At 38.8% G+C, this 25598-nt stretch overlaps 1 pseudogene; it reads right to left on the bottom strand.

Moving 5' to 3' along the window:
* Window positions 1-1322: 1322 nt before the first annotated feature.
* Window positions 1323-25598, bottom strand: part of LOC102964158 — a 38386-nt pseudogene continuing 14110 nt past the window's right edge.

The following is a 25598-nucleotide window of genomic DNA, read 5'->3' as shown; positions in this document are numbered from 1 at the left end:
GATGGTGAATCATCTTTGCATACCTGAAATAAATCCCACTTGGTCATGATGTATTATACTTTTATTATTCTTGAAAACAGGCTGTTAATATTGCATTGAGTATCTTACATCTATGTTCATCAGGGTTATTGATTGGCCTGTAGTTTTTTTCTTTATGTAGTGTCTTTGTCTGGTTTTGGTATCTGGGTAATGCTGACCTTCTATAATGAGTTTGGAAATGTTCTTATCTTTTTAATTATTTGGAATAATTTGAGGAGGGTAGGTATGAACTCTTCTTGAAATGTTTGCAGAATTCACCTATGAAGCTGTCTGGTCCTAGATTTTCTTGTTGGGAATTTTTTTTTATTACTGATTCAATTTTATTATTAGTAAAAAAAAACCCCATAAAATTATATTTATAGAAATTTTTCCATTTCTTCTGGGTTGTCTAATTTTCTGATGTCTAATGTTTATAATATTTTCTTATCCATCGTATTTCTGTGGTATAGATTATAAATTCTAATTTTATTTATTTCCTTGGTGAGTCTAGCTAAAGGTTTGTTGATTTTGTTTATCTTTACAAAGAACAAGCTCTTAGTTTCTAAAATTTGACTCCTTTAGTGTTTATTTCATGTATTTCTGCTCTGATCTTTATTACTTTCTTTTTTTCTACTAACATAAGGGTTTAGTCTTTTTTATTTCCTTTATGGTAAAGTTAGATTTTTTTTGTTCTGTTTTTACTTATTTTTTTTTTTCTTGTTTCATAAAGTACCCTGCACTGCTATGAAATTCCTTCTTACAACTGCTTTTACTGCATCCCAAAGATTCTGGCACATTGTGTTTCCATTTTCATTTGTCTCAAGGTAGTTTTTGATTTCCTTTCTGTTTTTCCCATGTGTGCATTGGCTGTTAAATAACATGTTGAATCTCCATATTTCTTTACTATTTTCTTCTTGTAGTAAATTTCTGGTTTCAGACCATCATAATCAGAAAAGATAGGTGATTTGATTTCAATCTTCTTAAATTTATTGCGACTTGTTTTGTGGCCTACCATGTGATCTATCTTGGAGAATGTTTCATGTGCACTTGATAAGAGTATTTATTCTGAAGGTTTTGAATGGAATGTTCTGTCTAAAGTTCATCTGGTCTAATGTGTGTGTGTTTTGATTACAAATTGAATTTTTCTTCCGCCGGGGCTTCAGGAGACTGGGTGGCCAGACAGCAGGGCAGGACACTATACCCTGTAGCTCAGCCTGTGTTCACTGGTCCCAAAGGTGGGTGCAGGTCCTTAAAGGCACACAAAAAGAAACTTTCAGGTCCCCAGAATGCTGTCTAGCGGGGCACTAGGTTGGCTTTTGGGGCGTGGTCTTGAGGCTCAGCTGCTCCAGGAAAGCCATTTTGAAACCACCTCCTAAACCTGTCAAACCAGGGCAAGTTAAAGTATTCAGAGCCCTTAATACATTAGAACCATGAACTCCAGATGAACTGTGCTTTGAGGAAGGTGATATTACCTACCTTACTGACGTGGTACCAATTGGTGGAAAGGCACCTTTTTGTCTGGAGATAAGCTGAATTAGAATCAAAATTGATCTTTGCATCCATGCACAGCACAGCTCCATCTGAATCCTCTACCATTGGATTTATTTCTTCCGTGGTTGCATCATATTTCCGGAAAGGGTTATAAAGCTTGATCACATTTTCTGCCACAGAATTCACAATATTAGGTGGAAATCCCGTCTTGTGTTTGGGCCAGACAGCCTTTTCCTTTTTGATGCCTTCTAAATTAATAGGTTCTTCAACCGTGGCCTTAGTCTCAGTAGCAACGTCATCAGTGTTGACACCACCTTGCGAACTTCCTGTTAATACAGGACCTTGAAATGACCTTTCCATTGTTATTGCAAAGTAGTATTCTTTGCACTATCTTTCTAGCATATCTTTGCTCACCAACCAAATACTTGATTGCATATTCTCCCCTTTTTTGCTGTTTTCTTGGTAAACAACTCCTCCCCAGTCCCTTCTGAGGAAACGTTTTTTGCTTCTTGTGGAGAGAAAACTGTCTCCACTCCCCCTTTGAAGCCACTCTCAAATGTTTCTCTTCCTCTACCACCAGATAAAACATGTGCCTTTTTCATAAAATCTTTTGAATCTAATTTTTTGGCAATTGCATAAACTCCATCTGGTGATTTTGCCACATGTCCTTTGGGAATAGAGACACCAGCTTCTTGTATCCGTATTCATGTGTCGATGCAGTGAGAGATTCCTTTGTTGTTGCTGGTGTATATGGAGTCCATGGTTGTTGAACAATCCAGAACTTCTCAGAGCCTGGGCAGCAGCCTATGACACCAACCAGGACCTAGAAATTGAAGTTTTTTAATGAAGTTTTTTAATTCAGGTATAGCTAACTTAAGGTGTTATATTAGTTTCAGGCATACAATATAGTGATTCAACAATTCAATACATTATGCAGTGCTCATCATGATAAGTATACTCTACTCCTTCACCTACTTCCCCCATTTCCCTCCCTCCTCCCCTCTGCTAACCATCAGTTTGTTCTCTGTAGTTAAGAGTTGGTTTCTTGGTTTATCTCTTTTTCTCTCTTTTCTTTTTTCCTTTGCTCGTTTGTTTTGTTTTTCAGTTCCATGTATGAGTGAAATCATATGGTATTTGTCTCTCTCTGACTTACGTCACTTAGCATTATACCTTTTAACTCTACCCATGTTGTTACAAATGGCAAGATTTCATTCTTTTTTATGCCTGAATAATATTCCATTGTGTATATGTACCACATCATCTTTATCCATTCATTTATCAAAGGCTGCTTCCATAATTTGGCTATTGTAAATAATGCTGCAATATACAGGGGTGCATTATCCCTTTGAGTCAGTGTTTTTGTATTTTGGGGGTAAATACCCAGTAGTATGATTACCAGATTGTGTGGTAATTCTATTTTTAATTTTTGAGGAACCCCCACACTGTTTTCCAGAGTGGCTGCACCAGTTTGCATTTCCACCAATAGTGCATAAGGCTTCCTTTTTCTCCACATCCTTGCCAACACTTGTTGTTTCTTGGGTTTTTTATTATAGTCATTCAGACAGGTGTGAGGTGATATCTCACTATAGTTTTGATTTGTTTTTCCCTGATAATGAGTGACTTTTTTCCCTGATAATGAGCATTTTTTCATGTGTCTGCTGGCCATCTGTGTGTCTTTGGAGAAATATCCGTTCATGTCTTCTGTCCAGTTTTTAGTTGGATTGTTTTTGTGGTGTTCAGTTGTATAAGTTCTTAATATATTTTGGATATTAACCCTTTATCAGATATGTCATTTGCAAATATGTTCTCTGGCTCAGTAGGTTGTCTTTTAGTTTTGTTGACGGTTTCCTTTGACATGCACAAGTTTTCATTTTGATGTAGTCCTATAGTTTATCTTTGTTTTTGCTTCTCTTGCCTCAGGAGACATATCTAGAAAAATGTTACTGTGACCAGTATCAGAGAAATTACTGCCTGTGCTCTCTTCTAGGATTTTTATGGTCTCAGATCACACATTTAGGTCTTCAATCCATTTGAGTTTATTTTTATTTATATGGTGTGAGAAAGTGGTCCAGTTCCATTCTTTTGCGTGTTACTGTCCAGTTTTCCAAACACCATTTGTTAAAGAGACTTTTTCCCATTGCGTAATCTTTCCTTTTTTTGTTGAAGATTAATTGACCATATAATCGTAGGTTTATTCTGTTCCATGGATCCATATGTCTATTTTTGTGCCAATGCTATAGTGTTTTGATATCTTCAAATCTGGGATGGTGATACATCCAATTTTGTTCTTTTTCAAGATCGCTTTGGCTTTTTGGGGTCTTTTGTGGTTTCATACACATTTTAGAATAATTTGTTCTAAGTCTGTGAAAAATGCTATTGGTATTTTGATAGGGATTGCATTAAATATGTAGATTGCTCTGAGTAGTGTGGACATTATAACAATATTTGTCCTTCTGATCCATGAGCGTGAAATGTCTTTCATTTCTTCATGTTGTCTTCAATTTCTTTCATCAATTTTCAGAGTACAGGTCTTTTGCCTCTTTGATTACTTTATCCCTAGGTATTTTATTCTTTTTGGTGCAATTGTAAATGAGATTTTTTTCTTCATTTTACTTCATGCTGCTTCATTATCCGTGTATACACATGCAATTGATTTCTGTACATTGATTTTGTATCCTAGGACCTTACTGAATTCATGTATCACCTGTAGTAGTTTTTTGGTGGAGTCTTTCAGGTTTCCTAGATACACTTTATGTCATTATCGTGAAAGTTTTACTTCTTCCTTATTCAGATGCTATAATTTCTTTTTGTTGTCTGACTGCTGTGGCTAGGACTTCCAGTACTATGTTGAATAAAAGCAGTGAAAATGGACATGCTTGTCTTGTTTCTGACCTTAGGGAAAGAGCTGAGTTTTTCATCATTGCATATGGTGTTAGCTGTGAGTTTTTCATACATGCTTTTTATTATGTTGAGTATGCTTCCTTTACACCTACTTTTTTGAGTTTTTTTTATCATGAATAAATATTATACTTTGTCAAGTACTTTTTCTGCATCTATTGAAAGGATCATATCCTTTCCCTTGTTGATATGATGTATTACATTGATTGACTTGCAAATATTGAACCATCCTAGCATCCCAGGAATAAATCCTACCTGATTGTGATAAATGATTTTTTTAATGTACTTTTAGATATTGTTTGCTGCTATTTGTTGAGGCTTTTTGCATCTATGTTCATCAGAGATATTGGCCTGTGATTCTTTTTTTGTGTTTTTCTTGTTTTGGTATGAGTGTAATGCTGGCCTCATAGAATGAATTTGGAAGATTTCTTTCCTCTTCTATTTTTTTTGATTACTGATTCAATTTTATTTCTGGTAATCAGTTTGTTCAAATTTTCTATTTCTTCCTGATTCGGTTTTGGGAGGTTATGTGTTTCTAGGAATTTATCCATTTCTTCTAAATTGTCCAATTGGTTGGCATATTTTTTGTATAACATTCATAGTCTTTGTATTTGTGGTGTCAGTTGTTAGTTCTTTTGATTTCTGATTTTACATCCTCTATTTTTTTCTTTTCTTTTCTTTTCTTTTTTTCTGATGAGTCTGGGCTAGTTTTAACAATATTGTTGATCTTTCAAAGAACCAGCTCCTGGTGTCATTGATCTCTTCTATTTTTTGTTTGTTTTTATTTGATTATTACTGCTCTAATCTTTATTATTTCCTTCCCTCTGCTGTTTGGGGTTTTTTCTTGTTCTTTTTTCCAGCTCCTGTAGGTGTTAAGGTTGGGTTGTTTGAGATATTTCTTGCTTATTGATGTAGGCCTGTATTGTTATAATCTTTCCTCTTAGAATCACTTCTGCTGAATGTATCCATTCATCAGTTGATGGAAATTTAGGCTCTTTCCATACTTTGGCTATTGTTGAGAGTGCTGCTATAAACATTGGGGTACAAGTGCCCCTGTGCATCAGTACTCCTGTATCCCTTGGGTAAATTCCTAGCAGTGCTACTGCTGGGTCATAGGGTAGGTCTATTTTTAATTTTTTGAGGAACTCCACACTGTTTTCCAGAGTGGCTGCACCAGTTTGCATTCCCACCAACAGTGCAAGAGGGTTCCCGTTTCTCCACATCCTCTCCAGCATCTATAGTCTCCTGATTTGTTCATTTTAGCCACTCTGACTGGCGTGAGGTGATATCTCAGTGTGGTTTTGATTTGTATTTCCCTGATGAGGAGCAATGTTGAGCATCTTTTCATGTGCCTGTTGGCCATCTGGATGTCTTCTTTAGAGAAGTGTCTATTCATGTTTTCTGCCCATTTCTTCACTGGATTATTTGTTTTTTTGGGTGTGGAGTTTGGTGAGCTCTTTATAGATTTTGGATACTAGCCCTTTGTCTGATATGTCATTTGCAAATACCTTTCCCATTCCGTTGGTTGCCTTTTAAAAGATTTTTCAGGAGTGCTGGCTTGAAGATGGCGGTGTAGGAGGACGCTGGGCTTACCGTGTCCTGCAGATCACTTAGAGTCCACCCACACCTGCCTGAATAACCAAGAAAACCACAAGAAGACTAGCAGAATGGATTCTCTAGAGCCAAGTGTAACCAAGAAGCCCATGGAAGAGGGTAGGAAGGGCAGAGAGGCGGTGTGCGCCACAGGGACTGGCAGGAGGGAGCCAGGGTGGAGGGGCAGCCCGCTGGCAAAGCAGAGCCCCTGAGTCTGGCTTGCAAAAGCAAAGGGGCCGGGCAGAGTGTGTTTGGACAGCAAGTGGGGCTTAACATCTAGAAGGTTATAAGTTAACAGCTGTGCTTGGAGAGCGGGAGGGCGGGAGGACAACGGGAGGGAGACTTGTTGAGCCCCTGACAACAGAGTGCAGCTTGGTGGGGAACAAAGGCGCTCGCCAGCGCCATCTCCCTTGCCCATCCCCCAGCCAAAATCCCAAAGGGAATCAGTTCCTGTCAGGGAACTTGCTTGCACCATGCAAACACCCAACGCTGTGCTTCTGTGGATCCATCCCTCTGGTCGCGGGTCTGACTCCCTCTCAGTGCCACAGGGCCCCTCCTGAAGCGGATCACCGAAGGAAAAGCAAGCTGAGCCTGCCCCTCCTGCCCCCGTGCACCTTGCCTATCCACCCCAGCTAATACGCCAGATCCCCAGCACCATAAGCCTGGCAGTGTGCAAGTAGCCCAGACAGGCCACGCCACCCCACAGTGAATCCTGTCCCTAGGAGAGGGTAAGAGAAGGTACACACCAGTCTGACTGTGGCCCCAGAGGTGGGCTGGGGGCAGACATCAGGTCTGACTGCGGCCCCGCCCACCAACACAAGTTATTCAAGAAAGCACAGGGGAAGTGCCCCACAGTCCCGCACCACTCCAGGGACTATCCAAAATGACGAAATGGAAGAATTCCCCTCAAAAAAACCTCCAGGAAATAACGACAGCTAATGAACTGATCAAAAACGATTTAAACAATATAACAGAAAGTGAATTTAGAATAATAGTCATAAAATTAATCGCTGGGCTTGAAAACAGTATAAAGGACAGCAGAGAATCTATTGCTACAGAGATCAAGGGACTAAGGAACAGCCAGGAGGAGCTAAAAAATGCTGTTAATGATCTGCAAAATAAAGTGGAGATAACCACAGCTCAGATTGAAGAGGCAGAGGAGAGAATAGGTGAACTAGAAGATAAAATTATGGAAAAAGAAGAAGCTGAGAAAAAGATAAAAAAATCCAGGAGTATGAGGGGAAAATTAGAGAACTAAGTGATGCATTAAAGAGAAATAATCTACGCATAATTGGTATTCCGGAGGAGGAAGAGAGAGTGAAAGGTGCTGAAGGTGTACTTGAAGAAATCATAGCTGAGAACTTCCCGGATCTGGGGAAGGAAAAAGGCATTGAAATCCAAGAGGCACAGAGAACTCCCTTCAGATGTAATTTGAATCGATCTTCTGCACGACATATCATAGTGAAACTGGCAAAATACAAGGATAAAGAGAAAATTCTGAAAACAGCTAGAGATAAACATTCTCTAACATATAAAGGGACACTTATAAGACTCGTGAGATCTCTCTACTGAAACTTGGCAGGCCAGAAAGGAATGGAAGGAAATCTTCCATGTGATGAACACAAAAAATAAGCAGCCGAGAATCCTCTATCCAGCAAACCTGTCATTTAGAATAGAAGGAGAGATAAAGGTCTTCCCAAACAAACAAAAAGTGAAGGAATTCATCACTACTAAACCAGCCCTACAAGAGATCCTAAGGGGGATCCTGTGAGACAAAGTACCAGAGACATCGCTACAAGCATGAAACCTACAGACATCACAACGACTCTAAACCCATATCTTTCTATAATAGCACGGAATGTAAATGGACTAAATGTACCAACCAAAAGACATAGGGTATCAGAATGGATAAAAAAACAAGACCCATCTATTTGCTGTCTACAAGAGACCCATTTTAGACCTGAGGACACTTTCAGATTGAAAGTGAGGGGATGGAGAGCTATTTATCATGCTACTGGAAGTCAAAAGAAAGCTGGAGTAGCCATACTTACATCAGACAAACTAGACTTTAAATTAAAGGCTGTAACAAGAGATGAAGAAGGGCATTATATAATAATTACAGGGTCTATCCATCAAGAAGAACTAACAATTATAAATATCGATGCACCAAATATGGGAGCCCCCAAATATATAAAACAATTACTCACAAACATAAGCAACCTTATTGACAAGAATGTGGTAATTGCAGGGGACTTTAATACCCCACTTACAACAATGGATAGATCGTCTAGACACATGGTCAATAAAGAAACAAGGGCCCTGAATGATACATTGGATCAGATGGACTTGACAGATATATTTAGAACTCTGCATCCCAAAGCAACAGAATATACTTTCTTCTCGAGTGCACATGGAACATTCTCCAAGATAGATTACATACTGGGTCACAAAACAGCCCTACATATGTATACGAGAATTGAGATCATACCATGCATACTTTGGGACCACAGTGCTATGAAGCTTGAAATCAACCACAGGAAAAAGTCTGGAAAACCTCCAAAAGCATGGAGGTTAAAGAACACCCTACTAAAGAATGAATGGGTCAACCAGGCAATTAGAGAAGAAATTAAAAAATATATGGAAACAAACGAAAATGAAAATACAACAATCCAAACACTTTGGGATGCAGCGAAGGCAGTCCTGGGAGGAAAATACATTGCAATCCAGGCCTATCTCAAGAAACAAGAAAAATCCCAAATACAAAATCTAACAGCACACCTGAAGGAAATAGAAGCAGAACAGCAAAGGCAGCCTAAACCCAGCAGAAGAAGAGAAATAATAAAGATCAGAGCAGAAATAAACAATACAGAATCTAAAAAACTGTAGAGCAGATCAACGAAACCAAGAGTTGGTTTTTTGAAAAAATAAACAAAATTGATAAACCTCTAGCCAGGCTTCTCAAAAAGAAAAGGGAGAGGACCCAAATAGATAAAATCATGAATGAAAATGGAATTATTACAACCAATTGCTCAGAAATAGAAGCAATTATCAGGGAATACTATGAAAAATTATATGCCAACAAACTGGACAACCTGGAAGAAATGGACAAATTCCTAAGCACCCACACACTTCCAAAACTCAAACAGGAAAAAATAGGAAGCTTGAGCAGACCCATAACTAGCGAAGAAATTGAATCAGTTATCAAAAATCTCCCAACAAATAAGAGTCCAGGACCAGATGGCTTCCCTGGGGAATTCTACTAGACATTTAAAGCAGAGATAATACCTATCCTTCTCAAGCTATTCCAAAAAATAGAAAGGGAAGGAAAACTTCCAGACTCATTCTATGAAGCCAGTATTATTTTGATTCCTAAACCAGACAGAGACCCAGCAAAAAAAGAGAACTACAGGCCAATATCCCTGATGAATATAGATGCAAAAATTCTCAATAAGATACTAGCAAATCGAATTCAACAGCTTAAAAAAAGAATTATTCACCATGATCAAGTGGGATTCATTCCTGGGATGCAGGGCTGGTTCAACTTTCGCAAATCAATCAACGTGATACATCACATTAATAAAAGATAAGAACCATATGATCCTGTCAATCGATGCAGAAAAAGTATTTGACAAAATTCAGCATCCTTTCTTAATAAAAACCCTCGAGAAAGTTGGGATAGAAGGAACATACTTAAACATCATAAAAGCCATTTATGAAAAGCCCACAGCCAATACCATCCTCAATGGGGAAAAACTGAGATCTTTCCCCCTGAGATCAGGAACACGACAGGGATGTCCACTCTCACTGCTGTTTTTTAACATAGTGTTGGAAGTTCTAGCATCAGCAATCAGACAACAAAAGGAAATCAAAGGCATCCAAATTGGCAAAGATGAAGTCAAGCTTTCACTTTTTGCAGATGACATGATATTCTACATGGAAAATTGGATAGACTCCACCAAAAGTCTGCTAGAACTGATACATGAAGTCAGCAAAGTTGCAGAATACAAAATCAATGTACAGAAATCAGTTGCATTCTTATACACTAATAATGAAGCAACAGAAAGACAAATAAAGAAACCGATCCCATTCACAATTGCACCAAGAAGCATAAAATAACTAGGAATAAGCCTAACCAAAGATGTAAAAGATCTGTATGCTGAAAACTATAGAAAGCTTATGAAGGAAATTGAAGAAGATATAAAGAAATGGAAAAACATTCTGTGCTCATGGGTTGGAAGAATAAATATTGTTAAAATGTCAATACTACCCAATACTATCTACACATTCAATGCAATCCCAATCAAAATTGCACCAGCATTCTTCTCGAAGCTAGAACAAGCCATCCTAAAATTCCTATGGAACCACAAAAGACCCCGAATAGCCAAAGTAATTTTGAAGAAGACCAAAGCAGGAGGCATCACAATCCCAGACTTTAGCCTCTACTACAAAGCTGTCATCATCAAGACAGCATGGTATTGGCACAAAAACAGACACATAGACCAATGGAATAGAATAGAAACCCCAGAACTAGACCCACAAAAGTATGGCCAACTAATCTTTGACAAAGCAGGAAAGAATATCCATTGGAAAAAAGACAGTCCCTTTAACAAATGGTGCTGGGAGAACTGGACGGCAACATGCAGAAGAATGAAACTAGACCACTTTCTTACACCATTCACAAAAATAAACTCAAAATGGATAAAGGACCTGAATGTGAGACAGGAAACCATCAAAACACTAGAGGAGAAAGCAGGAAAAGACCTTTCTGATCTCAGCCGCAGCAATTTCTTACTTGACACATCCCCAAAGTCAAGGGAATTAAAAGCAAAAATGAAGTACTGGGACCTTATGAAGATAAAAAGCTTCTGCACAGCAAAGAAAACAACCAACAAAACTAAAAGACAAGCAACGGAATGGGGAAAAGATATTTGCAAATGACATATCGGACAAAGGGCTAGTATCCAAAATCTATAAAGAGCTCACCAAACTACACACCCAAAAAACAAATAATCCAGTGAAGAAATGGGCAGAAAACATGAATAGACACTTCTCTAAAGAAGACATCCAGATAGCCAACAGGCACATGAAAAGGTGCTCAACATTGCTCCTCATCAGGGAAATACAAATCAAAACCACACTGAGATATCACCTCACGCCAGTCAGAGTGGCTAAAATGAACAAATCAGGAGACTATAGATGCTGGAGAGGATGTGGAGAAACGGGAACCCTCTTGCACTGTTGGTGGGAATGCAAACTGGTGCAGCCACTCTGGAAAACAGTGTGGAGTTCCTCAAAAAATTAAAAATAGACCTACCCTATGACCCAGCAGTAGCACTGCTAGGAATTTACCCAAGGGATACAGGAGTACTGATGCATAGGAGCACTTGTACCCCAATGTTCATAGCAGCACTCTCAACAATAGCCGAAGTATGGAAAGAGCCTAAATGTCCATCCACTGATGAATGGATAAAGAAATTGTGGTTTATATACACAATGGAATACTACATGGCAATGAGAAAGAATGAAATATGGCCCTTGGTAGCAACGTGGATGGAACTGGAGAGTGTGATGCTAAGTGAAATAAACCATACAGAGAAAGACAGATACCATATGTTTTCACTCTTATGTGGATCCTGAGAAACTTAACAGAAACCCAAAGGGGACGGGAAGGAAAAAAAAAAGAGGTTAGAGTGGGAGAGAGCCAAAGCATAAGAGACTCTTAAAAACTGAGAACAAACTGAGGGTTGATGGGGGGTAGGAGGGCGGGGAGGGTAGGTGATGGGTATTGAAGAGGGCATCTTTTGGGATGAGCACTCGGTGTTGTATGGAAACCAATTTGACAATAAATTTCATATATTAAAAAAAATAAATAAAAGCTTTTTCATTTTTGTGTTTTCATTTTCACTTATCTCTGTGAGTTTTTGGATTTCCTCTGATTTTTTGATTAACCCATTAATTATTTAGTAGCATGTTATTTAACCTCTATGTATTTGTGTTCTTTCCAGGTTTTTTCTTGTGGCTGATTTCTAGTTTCATAGTGTTGAGGTCAGAAAAGATGTATGGTATGACGTTAATCTTTTAAATTTGTTGTGACTTGTTTTGTGGCATATTATGTAATCTAGTCTGGAGAATGTTCCATGTGTACTTGAAAAGAACGTGTATTCTGCTTTGAGATGGAATATTTTGAATGTATTTGTTAGATCTATCCCATCCAATATGTCATTCAAAGCCACTGTTTCTTCTCCTCCGTTTTGGATTATCTATCCATTGATATAAGTGGGATTTTAAATCCCCTAGCATTAGTGTAGTACTCTTGAATGCTACTATTATTATCTTGAGCTGCCATATGTATTTGGGTGCTGTCATGATGGGTACATAAATATTAATAATTTCTATATCTTCTTGTTAGATTGTCCTTTTTATGATGTAGTATCCTTCCTTGTTTCTTGTTATAGTCTTTATTATAAAGACAATATTTTGTTGCATATAAGTGTAAATACCTTTACTTTTAAATTCCATTTTCATGACAAGTCCTTTTCCATACCTTCACTCTGATTTTGCATGTGTTTTTAGGTCTGAAATGAGTTTCATGTAGGCAGCACTGGGTCATTCATTTTTATCCATTTCATCACCCTATGTCTTTTGATTGCAGTATTTAGTACATTTACATTCAAAGCAATTTTTGATAATTATGTACTTACTCCCACTGTGTCACTTTTTTTTCTTTAAGTTATTGTTTATTTTTTGTAGTTCTTCTCTGTTGGTTTATTCTGTTGCTCTCTTCCTCATGGTTTGCTGGCTTTCTTTAGTGGTATATTTAGGTTCCTTTCTCTTTATTTTTTGTGTATCTATTACTGATTTTTTATCTGTGGTTACCATTACATGTATGTATGACATCTTATGCACATAACAGTCTTCATTAAGTTGATGGTGGCTTAAATTTGAGCATCTTCTTTACTCCTTTCCTTACCATGTCTAGATATATTATGTTATCATTTACATCCTTTTAATTTTGTGAATCCTGTGATTAATTTTTATAGATATACTTAATTTTACTTCTTCTGTGCTTCCTACTTTTCTTACTCCTCCTTATGGTCTTTCCTTTCCACTCAAAGAGTACTCTTTAACATATATTGTAGGGCTGGTTTAGTGGTCATTAAGTCTTTTAACTTTCGTTTGGGAACATTTGCTTCTTCTATTCTGAATGCTGCATTGCTGGATAGGATATTCTTGGCTGCAGGTTTTTCTCTTTCAACACTTTGAATATATCATGCCACTCCCTTCTTGCCTTCCATTTCTGCTGAGAAATCAGCTGATCACCTTAGGGAGTTTCCCTTGTATGTAACTGCTTTCTTTTCTCTTGCCTTAAAAAATGTTTTCTCTTTATTACCAATTTTTGCCATTTTAATTACTATGCGTCTTGGTGTGCACTTCCTTGGGTTGATTTTGTTGGGACTTTCTATTTCTCCTGGATAAATACGTATGTTATTAAACTTGATGGTGTTGTTGAGTTCCCTATGTGTATTTTCATTTTTTTAATATATTTTTTCTCTCTCCTATTCAGATTGATTGTTTTCCATTACTTTGTCCTCCAGGTCCCTGATCGATTCTGTAGTCCACTATTTATTCCATGTAGTATGTTTTTAATTTCAGTTATTGAGTTCTTCACCCTGACTGGTTCTTTTTTATGTTCTTCTCTCTTTACTAAGGGTCCCACTGGGCCCTTCCCTCTTTTCTCAAGTCCAAAATTATTTCAAATTCTCCATCAGGCAAATTCTCTGCTTTGTTTAGCCTACTTTCTGTGAACTTCTGTTCTTTCATTTGGAACATATGTTAGATCCAAAATATCTACTCACTTTGTGCAACTCTGTGTCTCTTTCTATGTGTTAGCAAAGTCACATATGGCTACTGCTCTTGAAAGCAGTGGTCTTATGAAGGAGAGGTACTGTGGTGACTTAGAGTGCAGTGACCCCTGTTCGTCAGAACCTGGTGCTTCAGGGGGTGTTTTTATGGGGTTTGAATTCACCCTACCATTGTGGCTGGGCCACTTTTGCCTTCAGTCCAGTTATTTGCCATGGTTCTCTTTGAGTCTTGTGAGCAGGGTTTGGTGCCTGTGTTGTGTAAGTGGGCCAGTCTGGGGCCACTGTGGGTTTGAGTTGAGTCAGACTAGGCATTTGCCAGAGATGCAGTAGCACAAAACTGCAGGGTGCTTTCCTTTTGTTGTCCCCAGAGAAACTTTCATTTGTGGGTGGGCCTATAGTTAAACCAGATACCTGCCTCCAGCCCACTACTGGGGTTGCAGCCAAACTGGCGTGTGTGTGTGTGTGTGTGTGTGTGTGTGTGTGTGTGTGTGTGTGTTTATCTTCCTCTCTGAGGCAGACATCACTATGGAGTGGCATTAGTCTCTATTGGGGCTGCTTGCACAATGCCAGGCTTGTGGCACCTCTTTCAATGGTCTCCAGCCAAGGGTCTACTAGAGGGGTCAGGTCTGCAAGAGAACGGGGATGAGGTATACGGTGTTAGCAATGTTTGTGTGGGTGTCCTGTGTGTGAGGACACAGAGCAGAGGCCTGGCTGGTGTGGAGGCTTGACTGGAGTGGGCATGTCCACAGGAAAATGCAGGGCAGGGCACACTGTTAGCAAGTTACATAATGTTGGCACTGTGCTCCTTTCTGCAGGTTTCCTGCATCTCTTCTGGGGGGCAGGGGAGGGAAATGGTGCCACCGGCTCCTTTGTCCCAGGAGGTCCCCCAAAGTTCCTGCCCCTCCAGCATGTTTTATGAGATTAGTAAACAAATCTCCCTCCTGTATACTGCAGTATTTTTCAAACTGCTGCTCTTATGCTGGTATTTCTCAGGAGCTGTTTGTTGTGCTGTCTTTTTAAGGGCATGGACTTAGTTTCCTATTGCTTCCTGCTGAGCCCACTGATTTTTAAAGTTCTAGGTGTGAGCCCCCCATAGACTATAAGAACTTGTGACATTATGCCTCTCTGGTTTTCAAACAAGCTACTTATATTTGGGATGCTTGGTATGAGGGTCTGGTCCTCTCTTCTTTCTATGCCTGTGGCATTTCTTCCCCCCCCCCCCCCCCCCCCATGAACAGTCCTGTGGGTCTGTTTGGGTTCCAATCACCTCTCTGCCTTCTTACCTTCTTCAGTGTGGGCTCTTCTCTACATTTAGCTGTGGAACATCTGTTCTGCTGGTCTTCAGGTCATTTTCTGGGTTATTAGCACTGATGTGGGTGTTATCTAGTCCTCTTACTCCTCCACATTCCCTGGAAGTCTCCCAGATCTATGTATCTTTATCCTTCCCCAGATCCCTATATGAACATTATTCCACTTAATATAGTTCCAGAGGTCTCTTAAGGTGTCACCACTTTTTTAAATTCTCTTTCATTCTGCCACTCTGTGTAGATATTTTCCATTGCTTTGTCTTCTAGCTCACTGATTCATGCTTCTATTTTATCTATTCTGGTATTGAACTGCTCTAGTTTTCTCAGTTCAGTTATAATTTCTGTTTCATACTTCTTACATTTCTTGTCTCTTTGTTGAGGTTCTTGCTGTGTTCACTCATTTTTCTCCTGAGTTTGGTGAACATCTTTATGACCATTACTTTGAACTCTTTATCAAATAAGTTGCTTATTTCATTTTTGTTAAGATCTTTTTCTAGGATTTTGCCTTATTATTTGTATTGGAATATAGCCCTCTGTCTCCTCATTTTTGCCTGCCTGTCTGGGTTTGTCTATATGTATTGGAAGAAATGGCTACTATCATTAGTCTTGAAGGAACTATATTGTGTAGGAGGTGTTCTGGGTGGCTCCAAAATGCAATCTTCCCTGTCGACAAGAGCCAGGCACTCTATGGGCATCCATGAAGTGGGGTTGTGTGCCTGCTGGCTGTGATCAGGCCATGACTACTTCCTTGAGAATTCAGGGCTTATGCCACTTGGTTAGTCCAGTTTCTGTTCATCCATTGTACATGTAGGGCATGGTTTGGGGCACTCACCTAACCGTGTTGTGGCTCAGGTACTGCATGCTGTGGATAGGGAGTGGGGAGGGCAGAGATTGCTTTCTAGTGCTAGTAGGCTAGAGAGAGGACATCAATAATGGTTTCTGTCTGCTCCATCACCAGCCATTGAGCACGAGATTGCAAAAATGACATCACCAGTGCTTCTGTCCTTGGGTAAAGTCCCTGCAGATTCTTGCCTATCCTGCAGCCACTTGAAAATTAGTCTAAGTGGGGCGCCTGGGTGGCTCAGTCGGTTAAGTGTCCAACTTCAGCTCAGGTCACGATCTCGCGGTCCGCGAGTTCGAGCCCCTCGTTGGGCTCTGGGCTGATGGCTCAGAGCCTGGAGTCTGCTTCCGATTCTGTGCCTCCCTCTCTCTCTGCCCCTCCCCCGTTCATGCTCTGTCTCTCTCTGTCTCAAAAATAAATAAACGTTAAAAAAAATTAAAAAAAAAAAAGAAAATTAGTCTAAGTTTATTTGTTGCTTTTGTACTGGATTTTAAGGCAAATGCATTTGTGCATGAGCCTTTTAAGAGCATTATCTCCATTCCCTATAATTACATGATTATCCTGGTCTTAATACCCATTGACTTCCAAAACCAGTTATGCTGGGGGCTTGTCTTTTTGGTGCTGGCCACCAGAATGGGGGTGCTTGATGTAGGGTGTAATCCCTTGAGATAGTGCTCCATATGTGGGGCATTCCTTCTGTGATTATGGAGTCACTAAGACTGGGGTGGGGTCTAGTGTTAGGCTGTATTTTTGACTCTCCTACCCTCCTTGATGCGTTGCTTTTATCTTTAGTTATGGAGGCATTGTTCTTCCTGTTCTCAGATCCCTTTTAGAGGAAAATTAATCCATATGTAGCTGTAAGTTTGTTGTGCCCCTGAAAGGAGTTCAGAGTCTTTTTTCATCCACCATCTTGAATCACTCCTGAGATGCTTGTCTTTTTTGCCCTGGTCTCCTGGTTAAACTGTATTCATGCCTTTATTTTGCCAGAGGAGTTCAGGGAAGAATGGTAATGAAATGCCCTTCCCTCTTGCTTTTACCATGTTGCTATTATTTTTATTGAGGTATAGTTGGCATATAATATTAGTTTCAGGTGTAAAACATAATGATTACATATTTGTATAACTTGTGGAATGATCACAATAATAATTAACATTCAACACCACACATAGAAAATTTCTTCTTGTGATGAGTAAGATCTAGTCTCTCAGTGGCTTTCAAGTATGCAAAACAGTTTTGTAGTCACCATGCTGTACATTATATTGCTAGTGTTTATTTTATACTTGAAGTTTGTACCTTTTGTCTCTCTTTACCAATTTCACCACTCCCCAACCCATGCTTCTGGCAACCACCAATCTGTTTTCTATATCTAAGAATTGACTGTTTTTGTTCTTATGTTCCACATATAAGTAAGGTCATATGGTATTTGTCTTTCCCTGTCTAACTTACTTCATTTAATATAATGCCCTTGTAACAAAACCCAAGTTCATCTGCTGGACACACATCAAAGCTAATCACTGAGACATTAGACTATGCACCAAGGAAATAGTTTATTTGAGAAGCAGCTAAATGAAAAGACAGGAGAGCAGGTCTCAAATCCCCCTCCCGAAGGAGGCAAGTCAGGGAAATTTAAAATAATCAAAAAGTTGCCGTTCTGGTTATTGGTCCCATTAGTGCTTTGATTACAAAGTTTCAATCCTCATTATCTTTGACGATTCTTTATTCTTGAGGGAATTGGGACAATGATGGCTCTAATTTCTTCTTGCTGAAATGGGGTGAATGAAGATCAAGGTTAGAGGAATATACTCATTTAGAAATATTCTTCAGTTCCAGGTTGAAATCCAACATTCTGCATTACCAACATTTTTGTTCTTTGGCTAATAGTTCTTGTCCAACATTTTATACTATATTTTATGACTAAGTAGCAAAGGAGAATTAAGAATATAGACATTTCACATTTGAGTAATTCTAGTAAGATTGACCTAATTCCTTGGGGAATCCTGAAAACCATTTCCAGATCTGATTCTAGGGCCTTAGGGTACATTTGTTGTAACCAAGTAGCTTGTAGTATGATGAATTAGCTACTGTACAAACACCTCCTTGTTCTGTCAAAACATAATCTAAAATAATTCTATTACCTAGAATTACTTGGCCAAAAAGTCTAAGGCCTTTTATTGTACTCCAGCTATTTAAATATTTATATCGCCAAGGGAAATATTTATATCCACAGACAAAAATGTAACCTGGGGGTACACATAGCACTTCTGTTAATTCATGGGGATCAATACTTTTGTTTTGCAGACTTATTGATTTCTCTCAACTAGCCCTCCTAAATAGTAATTTCATGTCTATCAGAGGCTTGTTGGTCCAAGCAGGGTTTTTTTTCGTGTTCTCCTTGCTGGCAGGGTATATAGGACCTGTAGTTTCTTGTGGAACCAGTTTAATTAGAGTATGTTAAATCCACAGCTCTGTTCCTTTTAGTTTCATTGAAGAATGTTGCTCATTAGCACCTCATAAGGTTCTGTCTCAGGAGGTTGGTCCTTTGGGTACTTGCTTTTCCAGGTCTTATTTTCTTTTGGAGAGAGAGAGAAACTCTTAAGCAGGCTTCAAGCTCAGTGTGGAGTCTGATATAGGGCTCAGTCCCACAACCCTGAGGTCATGACCTGAGCCAAAATCGAGAGTCAGATGCTCAACCGACTGAGCTACTCAGATACCCATCCTCCAGGTCTTTAATAACACTAAGTCTCCAGGATTCAAGTAGTATGAGGGCACATCAGTGGAGTACATCAATCAACCCGCTCTTGTTTTCGCATCATGGTAAAGTCTATCTACCAGTATTCTCCAGATTGAGTGCCTCTAAGTTGCATACCTTTTGAGAGCTGATGGAATCCCAGTCTTAGGTGTAGCACAAATGTCACGTTTTGGACTGTAATTTCATCAGTCTCTGAAGATGAGGACCCGCCAACCGTTTCTGGATCCATTGAAATATGGCATCTCACCTATAACAGGTGCGTTGATAAACATGACTACTTATTTTTTGCACAATATGTTCTGGAATAAGGATGATCTCTTGCTCATTCCGTTTCCAGCTGCCTTTAGTGCCAGCTGTCTGATTCCTTACTCTTTACCTCTTCTTAGTGTCTGATATTAAAGCCATTATACTGGGCTTTGGAGTCTTTGTGTGGGCTGCCAGCTTGGTGGATCAATCTGCCTCATTGTTCCCTTGGGCAATCAAACAGTTCAATTTATGGTGTCCTTGGCAGCCGAAAATCACTGCCTCCAGCTCTTCGTAGTTCTTAATCCATAAAACTGCTCTTGTCTGTAGACTCTCAAGGTCTGGATTTTCCAATGGTAGATTTGTCAAATAGAGACCATTGGAACAACTTGTTCTGGTGATCTTTCTGAGCGGTCCATACAGTAACAGGAAAACATGGGGCTGTTGTGGCAATTTTCTGTGATGTTTACTTCAAGTTGTCTAGCTTCAGTTTGCAAGGTTTCCAGAAAACAGCAAAGTGTTAGTTCTATTCAAGGAAACCAGAAGAATTTCAGGATCCAACCCAGTTTTATGGGCAAATAACAACACTCAAAGACAGTTAATCAGAACTCAAGAACATAACGTCCACAAAGGTGTCACTTAAACATCATTTCTCTCCCAAATCACCTCATTTCCACCAAAGATAGGCAAATTAAGACTAATTTGTTTGTAAAATAAGTTTTAACAAATTTGGCCTAATTATTTACATAAGCACAGTGAGACTAGCGATTGGGCATATAGTTTTGGGGTTTTTTAAATCTGCATTACTGGAGCTTTTTATAAAGAATTTCAGATTGAATTTTTAACAGCCTTTCAAGGCTAAGAACCTAAGCCAAACACTTACCATCAGACTCCACCTGCAATATCTACAGGTTTGGGTGAATTCTTCTCTTGTCAAAGTTCCCAAAATACTCTGGTTCCTGCATCTGCCAGGAAGTGACCCTTTTTACTCACCTAGCAAGTTTGCTGGGAACCCTTAAATAAGGTAGCAGGCTGATTTTTCAAGGGGCTATATTGGCTCCATGAAGTCAACCCTAGTTCCTTAAAGCTGTCTGGTCATATCTTAGTCTTTGCATGCCCCTCCCAAATACGATATTCCCGTCAAAGCCTTGGCAATATAACCAATTGTGTCCTATCATAAGGAGAATAGATTCTTACTCAACTTATGCAAATAAATACACTGCCTTGAAGATATAAAAATAGTCACTGAGAGTTGGAATTCTGGAGTGATAAGGTAGGGAGAAAAGATAAACCTGTGTTTTTAACCAATTTTTTGTAAGTCGGACATAGCTTAAGAGAAAAAGTTTCCTTAAAACTGGAAGAGGAAACATTAGAGAATCAGCCATGTTTCAAACAAGAGGCATAAAAAATATTTTCTTCAACTTATTCAGCCCCATGTTATTCTTCATCTGTCTGAATGTAGTTTTTTTTATTAGTTCCAGAAATTCTTACTCAGTTTAGTTTTAGGATCTTAAAGATACCAGAGACCTGCATTTATCTTGACAAGAAAACTCTGTGACACACAGCACTTTAATAATTAGAATTATGAGTGATGATGTTATACCAGGACATATCAAAACCTTAGGAATTTTATATATTTTGGAACAGTTATTTGCATTCAGCCATACGATACAACTTAAGAAGGGTTATTATCACTTACTTGACAATGATTCTCATGTAATTTGACATACCAAATAAACTACTTAAGTGATTGAAGACTTAATAAAGACAAAACATAGACCAATAATCTAAGACTCTCATTTTAACAGAAAAATCAATTCCAATCTTATACTGGTGTAAAGACATTTATTGCAACAAGACAATTAAAAAATTTTTTGTAATGTATGTTTATTTTTGAGAGAGACAGAGACTGAGCACAAGCAAGAGAGGGGCAGAGAGAAAGAGAGAGACATAGAATCCGAAACAGGCTCCAGGCTCCGAGCTGTCAGCAAAGAGCCTGATGCGGGGCTCCAACTCACGAATGGTGAAATTATGAGCTGAGCCAAAGTCAGACGCTTAACCGACTGAGCCACCCAGGCGCCCCACAAGAGAATTTAAAAAAAAAATTGTGCAGTACCTCTTTTTTCCTCCTTTATCACCCATATTGATATATACTGATTGAGACATGGACACAGAGGGCACTGTGTGGATTTCAGTTCTGGTGGATGCAGTCATGTGCTGATAAGAATCTCCATCAGGAATGACGGACTCTCCACTCTAGGAATGCTGCCCTGACCCTAACCCTAACAGTCCTCAACTCTCAGATGCCATCAGGAATTGCCTCGAATGCAGACACCTGCCTTGCCAAGGTCATACCCTCTTCCCGGGTGGTCACATCCAATGACTGTTCAATATGAGCGTATAAAAGTGCAGCCCTTTTGCCCAAAATTAGAATGATTCTGAAAGATAAGCCAACTTTTGTAACTCCTTTGAGAGTCAGCTAAGGAGTCTGTTGATATTGTATCAGTGTTCAACCTCTGCCTGATCTTTTCTTACTCTCCTTTCTCTTTGCCAGGTGTTGATCACTTTCTAATAAATTTTTTTCCACATATTGATCTCAATAATCCTATTCCCAACCATGCATAACATCTGCTTCCAAAGATTCCCTTCTCACAAACCTTCCACTACTTTCTTCTTTACATTCAGATTTTGTCCTAAGTTTTCCCTCTTTGAATAACCAGTCTGTTTCATTGCATACAGAGTTGTTTCCAGTAGTCTTTATTATATTTATTAGAACTTTAAGGTTTTCATCTAAAACCAAATGGAAAGAACAAAATAAAATGCTAAGAACAAACTGGTGGTAGAAAGACATACTATATGCTTTTTCTTTTCTGACAAGTTTTGCAACAGAGATCATGTAAACCTACCTTTCAGTAAATACAGACAGAAGCTCTAATGCTGGGGCCCTGGGTGGGTGGCTCAGTCAGTTGAACTTCAGCTCTGGTCACGATCTCATGGTTTGTGGGTTCAAGTCCCACATTAGGCTCACTGCTGTCAGCACAGAGCCTGCTTCAGGTCCTCTGTCCTCCTCTATTTGTCCCTCCCCTGCTTGTGTTCTCCCTCAAAAAGAAAACAAAAAAAAAAACGTTCTAATGCCGGTAACTCTAAAGACATGTCCATTTTAATAAAACCAACAACCTTAAATTAGCTTTAATACCAAATATTTTCCCAGATCAAATGAAACTGAAAAATGTTTGGGTTAGATTGCATTTTCTGATCTTTAGAACGGCAAGTTCTCACAAGCATTTGCTTTTAAACCAACCAGGGTTTTTCCCAGCGTTAGCAAAGGTACCATGCAAGTCACAGAAAATATCTCACATTTAACACATACACAGACAAATACACAAACAAGATGCAAATAATCTTAAAATGGTATTTCAATTTATGGATCCATTAGTCCTTTTTCCCTGGAGCCTAATAGCGATTGTGGCCAAGCAGACTTAGAAAAAAAAATTTTTTTTTTTTCCTTTTCATGGGTTCCTAACTAACCATTACCCAATTTGGGAGAATACAGCCTAGAGGGCCGCGTTCAGGAATTGAATTATTATTTCGCTTTTTTTCCAGTTAGAACACAGCTATCTTTATCCAAAGGTATCAACTGAAGCAGTCAGTAAGCCAAATGGAGCCCAGAGTACCTCTGTGAGCATCAGTTCCTGTCCTAAAGTCAGGGCTTCACTAACTGCACCAAATAGCTTCCTGGTCATTGCTTTCCCAAGCAAGTGAAAAAGAAGGCAAAAAGATTCAAACCAAACAAGGGAAGAAAAGAAGAAAAGCTCATGTGCCTTCACATAGAAAGTACTCCGCAAGAAACATCTGTCCAAAACCAAAGCAAAAACCATTTCCTTGCTGCAACAGTGAAATTAAGTGCTGAAGGTTCCAGTTGGTGTAGGGCCTTAGAGAATGGTCCCTAGAATAAAGAGGCAGGGCAGCTGTTGGGACACATCACAGGACTCCCGTTACTGGTCAGGGGCTGACAAACCACAAGCAAAGATGTCTTGCCTGGTCCGCCGTATCTGTAGCCAAACCCCAGCTCAGCTGACAGGTAACAGAACTAATCACTGAGACATGGAGTATCCATCAAGGGGAGAGTTGGAAAGACAGTTCAATGAGGAGAAGGGTGAGCAAATCTCAAATCCGCCTCCCCAAAATAGGAGAATCAGGGAAATTTAAAGGCAAACTAAAAGGTCTGGGTAAAAAGTTGCAGCTGGACTTAGTAATCCCATGAACCCTCTGGTTACTGATTTCACCTTCAAGTTAAATCACACATTCACACACACACACACACACACCACATCTTCTTTGTCCACTCGACTATTTTTTTTATTTAATTAAAAAAATTTTTTTTAATGTTTATTTTTGAGAGAGACAAAGAATGCAAGTAGGTTAGGGGCAAAGAGAGAGGGAGACACAGAATCCGAAGCAGGCTCCAGGCTCTGAGCTGTGGGCACAGAGCCTGATGCGGGGCTCGAACTCACAAGCTGTGAGATCATGACCTGAGCCAAAGTCGGATGCTATCCACTCGACTATTGATGGCAGTGAGGTTGGTTCCACGCCTTGGCCATTGTAAACAATGCTACGGTGAACGTGGAGGTGCATGTATCCTTTGAAGATAGCGTCTTGTTATTCTTCAGAGAGATACCCGGAAGTGACATTACTTGATCATGTGGTAGTTCTATTTAATTTCTTGAGGAAACTCCATACTATTTTCTGTAGTGACTCTGCCAATTTACATTCTCACCATTGTGCTTATCATTGTTCGGCTCTTTTGTAATTCTTTTTGTGATTTTTATGATTTTCTGTAACAGTAGGCTTATGTTCCTTTTCCTTTATCATTTGTGTATTTACAAGAGGTTTCTGCTCATGTGGGTTGTATATATATAAAACTATTTTAAGTTCTATCAATTTAAGTTTCAATGCATTCTAAAGCTCTATATTTTTACTCCCTCTCCCCACATTTTATGTTCTTATTTTACAGCTTACATCTGAATATAGTGTGTCCATTAATAGATTTTTATAATTACAATTATTTGCACTGCTTTTGTCCCTTAACCATCATACTAGCTTTATAAATGATATCTCATTTTAATTGATTATCTCATTATATTTACAGCATCAAATTATTCTGAATCTTAGTATACATATTTACCTTTCACAGTGTGATTTATATTTTCATATGTTTTCCTATAAATAATTAGCATTTTTTATATTTCAGCCTAGAAAAGTCCCTTAAACCATTCCTATAAAACTGGTTTAGAGTTGATGATCTCCTTCAGGGTTTTCTTACCTAGAGAAATCTTTTATTTCTCCTTCCATTCTGAAGGACAACTTTTCTTAGTAGAATATTCTTATTTGGCAGTTTTTTTCTTTCAGCACTTTTAATACAATGTGCTCTTTCTTTTTTTTTTCTTTTTTCTCTTTTATTCTTTTGCTCATTTCTTTTGTTTCTTAAATTCCACATATGAGTGAAATCATATTTATCTTTCTCTAACCTATTTCACTTAGCATTATATCCTTTAGTTCCTTCCATCCATGTCATTGCAAATGGCAAGATTTCATTCTTTTTTTTTATGGCTGAGTAATATTCCAGTGTGTGTGTGTGTGTGTGTGTGTGTGTGTGTGTGTGTGACTGCTTTTTTTATCCATTTATCAATGCATGGACAATTGGGCTCTTTCCATAATTTGGCTATTGTAATTAGTGTTGCTATAAACATAGAGGTGCATGTGTCCCTTTGAATTTGTATTTTTGTATTTTGGGAGTAAATACCCAGTAGCGTGATTACTGGATCATAGAGTAGTTCTATTTTTAACTTTTTGAGGAAACTCCTTCCTGTTTTCCAGAGTGACTACCCCAGTTTGCATTTCCACCAACGTGCAACAGTGTTCTTTCTCTGCATGTCCTTACCAACACTTTTCTTTTTTATGTTTTTGATTTTAGCCATTGTGACAGGTGTGAGGTGATACTTCATTGGAATTTTGATATGCATTTCCCTAATGGTGGGTGATGTTGAGCACTTTTTCCTGTGTCTGTCGGATGCTTGGATGTCTTCTTTAGAAAAATGCCTTTTCATGTTTTCTGCCCATTTTTTAAATTAAATTATTTGTTTTTTGGGTATTGAATTATGTGAGCTCTTTACATATTTTGGATACCAAACATTTATCAGAAATGTCATTTGCAGGGGCACCTGGGTGGCTCAGTTGGTTAAGTGTCTGACTTCGGCTCAGGTATGATGTCACCACTCGTGAATTTGAGCCCCATGTCGGGCTCTGTGCTGACAGCTCAGAGCCTGGATCCTGTTTTAGATTCTTTGTGTCCCTTTCTCTCTGAGTCTCCCCAACTCGCACTCTGTGTCTGTCTCTTAAAAAGAAATAAAAATTAAAAAAATATATATATATATGTTATTTGCAAGTATCTTCTACCATTCATTAGGCTGCCTTTTAGTTTTGTTGATTGTTTTCTTTGCTGTACAAATAGCCCTGATAGTCTATTTTTGTTTTTATTTCCCTTGCCTCAGGAGACAGATCTAGAAAAAGGGTTCATCTTAATTTTGAACTCCTTC

This window comes from Panthera tigris, chromosome B1 (assembly GCF_018350195.1).
Source record: "Panthera tigris isolate Pti1 chromosome B1, P.tigris_Pti1_mat1.1, whole genome shotgun sequence".
In the NCBI taxonomy this organism is placed as follows: Eukaryota; Metazoa; Chordata; class Mammalia; order Carnivora; family Felidae; genus Panthera; species Panthera tigris.
This window is presented reverse-complemented; position numbering and strand designations above follow the sequence as displayed.